Source organism: Chlorocebus sabaeus, chromosome 10, assembly GCF_047675955.1.
Source record: "Chlorocebus sabaeus isolate Y175 chromosome 10, mChlSab1.0.hap1, whole genome shotgun sequence".
Lineage (NCBI taxonomy): Eukaryota > Metazoa > Chordata > Mammalia > Primates > Cercopithecidae > Chlorocebus > Chlorocebus sabaeus.
In genome coordinates this window covers 95,753,206-95,759,274 of record NC_132913.1, presented here as the reverse complement: position 1 = coordinate 95,759,274, position 6,069 = coordinate 95,753,206, and positions in this window count along the sequence as shown.

The following is a 6,069-nucleotide window of genomic DNA, read 5'->3' as shown; positions in this document are numbered from 1 at the left end:
GGATTGTTTTATGGATTTCTCTTTCAGATAGTTCACTGTTAATATTTGGAAACACTACTCATTCTTGTATGCTGGTTTTATATCCTACAACATTACTAAATTTCTTTATTAATTCTAATAGTTTTTTGGTGCAATCTTTAGGGTTTTTCTGTATAAGATCATGTCATCTGCCAGGCGTGGTGGCTCACGCCTGTAATGCCAGCACTTTGGGAGGCCGAGGTGGGCAGATCATGAGGTCAGGAGTTCGAGACCAGCCTGGCCAACATGCTGAAACCCCGTCTCTATTAAAAATACAAAAATTCGCTGGGCATGGTGCTGCATGCCTGTAGTCCCAGCTACTCAGGAGGCTGAGGCAGGAGAATTTCTTGAACCCGGGAGGGAGAGGTTACAGTCAGCCGAGATCTCACTGCTTCACTCCAGCCTGGGTGACAGAGTAAGACTCTGTCAAAAAAAAAAAAAAAAAATCATGTCATCGGCAAACAGGTACAATTTAATTTCTTCCTTTACAATTTGGATGCCTTTTACTTCATTCTCTTGCCTAATTGCCCTGACTAGGACTTCTAGTACTATGTTAAATAGAAGTGGCAAGAGTGCATGTCCTGGTTGTGTTCCTGACCGTAGAGGAAAAGCTCTTTTTTACTGTTGAAATGATGTTAACTGTTGGTTTGTCATATATAACTTTTATTGTGTTGAGGCATATTCTTGCTATACCTAATTTGTTGAGAGCACTTCCTTACTTTTTGACCCAGCAGACTCATCTTGAACTTTCCCTACCCCAGGCCTAGAATCAATCAGCTCTCAAAGGAGCACCAACTCCTTTTAGTAGGGCTGCAGACATGTCTGTAAAAATTATGAAACTCAGTTCCAGCTAGGATGCAATAAAATTAGCACTCTCTTACACTGCATGTGAAAATAGAAATTGGTATATTCCCCTCTAGAAAATCATTTGGTGGATTTAAGCACCTTAAAAATATTTATACTTCATGATCCAATAATCCCCATTCTAGCAATCTAGCCCAAAGAATTGATCTGTGTTTTAAAAAAGTAAGATAAAGACATTTGTCACAGCCATTTATACATTAAAGAAACAAAAGGAAACATCCAATACAAACCAACACAAATGACACGAAAGCAATATAATCAAATCCATTCTAACCAACACAACTGACATGGAAGCAATACAAATGATTTTTTAAAAATATGTAGGCATCAATAATATGTTGACTAAGACTTTTAAAAGCAATTTTCTGCCGGGCATGGTGGCTCACACCTGTAATTGCAACATTTTGGAATGCCAAGGTGGGCAGATCACTTGAGGTCAGGAGTTCGAGACCAGCCTGGCCAATATGGTGAAACTTCATCTCTACTAAAAATACAAAAATTAGCCAGGCATGGTGGCCCATGCCTGTAATCCCAGCTGCTCAGGAGACTGAGGCAGGAGAATCACTTGAACCCTGGAGGTGGAGGTTGCAGTGAGCCAAGATCACGCCACTGCACTCCAGCCTGGGTGACAGAGCCAGACTCCGTATCAAAAATAAAAAAGTATTTTTCTTTACTTTACAATCAACCTTCTTGAAAAGTTTTCTTGTCTCCCTTTCCATACCCCCCATTCATGCTTTAGTCCCCTGTAGTATGGCTTCTATCTTCTGATCCTCACAGAACCATTCCACTTCTATCTTCATCCTCATAGAACCTTTTCACTAAAAATGCATTCAAGAGGTCCTCTTTTTGCAAAAATTATTTTCAGACCCTGTCTTTTTTTTTTTTTTTTTATCTCTCTGAAACACTCCCTCTTTTTTGAAAACTTTCTTGTCTGTTGGCTTCTATGACATCAGGCTCTGCTGATTCTTTGTTAACCCCCAGACTCTCCTTCTCATTCTCTTTGTGGGGGCTCCTTTTCCTCTACGTGACCTTTAAGATGTAAGTGTCCCTCAGAGTTCTCACTGAGGTTGACTTTTCTCCTTACTTTGAAGTCCTAGATAATATATACTCTGTCTTCAACTGTTGTCAACACATGCTAAAGATTCCCGAATTTCTTCTCCAGTCCACCCTTTCTGAACTGCAGATGAGGCCAACTGCCTCCTGGACATCATCTTGCTGTCCCATAGCATCGCAAAGTTAACAAACCTTAAACTTAACCCATGATCTTGGCCATCAAATCTGTGACTCTATGTATATTCCTTCCTTGTTGAACTGCACCTGGTCTCCCAAACTCCAAATTCAGAAGTCGCTTTTGCTGTTCTCTCTCTCCTAATCTTCATGGACAATCAATGACCAAGCTCTATTCATTCCACCTCACCCTTTTTTAGATAATCAAAATGAAAATACAACCACATTAGAATATTTATGAGAATCCCGTTATCTGGATGAGTGTCTCAAAACCAAATGCTTACAGAAATTTCATGGCCCGTGTTTCCATTTGTGTTTATAACAGTATTTGGGGCCAGACTATTAAAATACTCAGATTCTTTTACCGGCTATATGAAAGACAAATGATGTCAACATATACAATATTAACAAAATAGAGAAGAGTGCTGGGCTAAATGAACCATCATATGTAATCCAGTAAAATAGGCTGGCTGTGTAAAAAAGAACGTGCACATGGCTGGCCGTGGTGGCTCACGCCTATAATCCCAGCACTTTGGGAAGCCAAGGCTAGTGGATCACGAGGTCAGGAGATTGAGATTATCCTAGCTCACACGGTGAAACCCCGTCTCTGCTAAAAGTACAAAACAAAATTAGTGGGCGTGGTGGCTTATGCCTCTAGTCCCAGCTACTCAGGAGGCTAAGGCGGGAGAATGGCGTGAACCCGAGAGGTGTAGTTTGCAGTGAGCAGAGATGGCGCCACTGCACTTCAGCCTGGGCAACAGAGCAAGACTCTGTCTCAAAAAAAAAAAAAAAAAAAGCAAGTGCACATAACCAGTGAGCTTCATCTTCACATTTCAAAAAGTAATTTCAGCTAAATGTTATTTGTTATATTTAAGTGATATTAATGGTAATGTGTTGTTTTCTACTTTTCTTTCTAGTCCTTTTATCTATAAATTTTTGTATTTTACAGTTGTATAAGAGCTGTCAGCATAAGAAGCATATATCTAGTTTTATGCATATTTATAGCACTATTTTAATGTCAATCCTAGGGATCTGAAAAATAACTTTTTTAAGAGATAGGGTCTCGCTTGGTTGCCCCAGTTAGAGTGCAGTGGTGCAATTATAGCTTACTGGAGCCTGCAGCCTTGAATTCTTGGGCTCAAGTGATCCTCCCACTTCAGCCTCCCAGGTAGCTAGAACTATAGGTGCAATCTTGCCTAATTTTTGTTTGTTTGTTTGTTTTGTATAAAGAGGGTCTCCCTATGTTGCCTAGGCTGGTTAAAAACTCCTAGCCTCAAGCAATCCTCCTGCCTTGGCCTCCCAAAGTGCTGAGATTACAGACTTAAGCCACTGCACTCGGCCAAATTTTTCAGTGGAAAATGAACTCCTCCATAAGTGGCTTAGGAAACACTGTTTTAGATGCTGAGACTCCAGTAACTACCACCTTTACTACTACATTGGCTTAAAGCCAAGTTTGCCGCCATCTCTAGCAAGTGTTTAGGATTTGATATAACATGTTTTATGATTAAATTTGCCTTGGTTCTATATAACATCCTATAGCTATTCACTTTTTAACCTTATTTTTCTCAATGATAGTGAATGTCTTTATTGTGCTATATTTGACATATTTTTATGGCTGCCCTACATTGTTTAGGGAACAAGTATGGATATGAACACTTACTTTTGGTAGTGAGCAAGGGGTAATAAGAAATGTGAACCTGATATAATATAAAGTAACTACAGTCTCAGGTGTCTTAGGGCATCAGATTCAAGATGAAAATTAAAAGTGCGGGGAAAAGAAAGAGAGATAAGATTGTTCCTGTGTCTATGCAGAAATGGAAGTCATAAGAAACTCCATTTTGATCTGTACTAAGAAAAATTGTTCTGCTTTGAGATGCTGGTTAATTTGTAACTTTACCCCAACCCTGTGCTCACAGAAACATGTGCTGTATTGAATCAACGTTTAATGGATTTAGGGCTGGGCAGGATGTGCCTTGTTAACAATATGTTTGCAGGCAGTATGCCTGGTAAAAGTCATCACTGTTCTCCATTCTCTCTTAACCAGGGACACAGTGCACTGCGGAAAGCCGCAGGGACCTCTGCCCAAGAAAGCCTGGGTATTGTCCAAGATTTCTCCCAATGGAGATAGCCTGAGATATGGCCTCATGGGAAAGGAAAGACCTTACATCCCCCAGCCCGACACCCGTGAAGGGTCTGTGCTGAGGAGGAGTAGTGAAAGAAGGAGGCCTCTTTGCAGTTGAGATAAGAAGAAGGTTTCTGTGTCCTGCTCGTCCCTGGGAATGGAATGTCTTGGTGTAAAGCTGACCATTCATTCTATTCTGAGATAGGAGAAAATCGCCTATCTCAGATAGGCTGGAAGCGAGATATGCTGGCAGCAATACTTCTCTGTTACTCCTTGCTACACTGAGATGTTTGTGTAAAGTGAAACATAGATCTAGCCTATGTGCACATCGAGGCACAGTACCTTCCCTGGAACTTATTCATGATACAGATTCCTTTGCTCACATTTCCCTGCTGACCTTCTCCCCACCATCACTCTGTTGCCCTGCCACACTCCCCTCACCAAGATAGTAAAAATAGTCATCAATAAATACTGAGGGAACTCAGAGACCAGCGCCGGTGCAGGTCGTCGCACGTTGAGCACCAGTCTCCTGGGCACACTGTTCTTTCTATATACTTTGTCTCTGTGTTTTATTTCTTTTCTCAGTCTCTCGTCTCTACCTGAGAAATACCCACAGGTGTGGAGGGGCAGGCCCCCTTCAAAAAGCTCATATACCTCTCTAAACAGTTCTACAGGAATAAATGGAGGTTGGCTGCCAATACCCCTTAAGCCACCTCAAAAACCAAGTTGACAAAGCTGTATGCTTTTTTCTTTTCTCTCGGGAAAAATACCAGTGCCCTCTAGTGTCCAAAGTGCACCTTGAGTAGTACCATGTAGATCAGTTTATCTTCAAAGAATAATGTACTAATTCAATGTTAGAGATAATTTTCTAAAATAAATTTTGGAGGCTGGGCGCGGTGGCTCACGCCTGTAATCCCAGCACTTTCAGAGGCCAAGGCAGGCGGATCACTTGAGGTCAGGAGTTCGAGACCAACTTGGCCAACATGGTGAAACCCCATCTCTACTAAATACAAAAATTAGCTTAGCATGGTGGCACACCTGTAGTCCCAGTTACTTGGGAAGCTGAAACAGGAGAATCACTTGAACCCAGGAGGCGAAGTTGCAGTGAGCCGAGACTGCGCCACCACACTCCAGCATGGGTGACAGAGCAAGACTCTGTCTCACAAATAAATAAATATTGGAGCATTAAATTCTGGGCAGCAATATAAAAGCATATAATCCTATATTATCCTACAAATCACAATACAAAACACTCTTTATTTTCATGTTTTTGAGAGCAATGAACACACAAGATATAATCTCTGGAGGAGACCAGAATTCTTTTTTTAATCCACCGTTTTTTAAGGCTTCACATCTCTAGTCCAGCTTCATTGGATCACAGATAATCCCCCTCGACTGAGCATGGTGGCCCACGCTTGTAATCCCAGGACTTTGGGAGGCCGAGGAGGGCCGATCACTTGAGCCCAGGAGTTCGAGACCAGCCCGGGCAACATGGTGAAACCCCGTCTCTACCAAAGGAAAAAGAAAGAAAAGAAATAAAGAAAAATTAGCTAAGTGTGGTTGTGTGCACCTGTAATCCCAGCTACTCGGAAGGCTGAGGTGGGATGATCTCTTGAGTCCAGGAAGTCTAGGCTGCAGTAAGCGGTGATCGCTCCACTGCACTCCATCCAGGGCGACAGAGCAAGACCCTGTCTTAAAACAGAAAATAATAAGAATACCATTCATTATCTTCTAACGCAAACAATCAATGGAGTTTCTACATAACGTGGTGGCAGGACCTGCTGGTGTAACTGTTCCATCCTTTGCATTCGGCAGCGCCGAATCCCCTAGGCGACCCC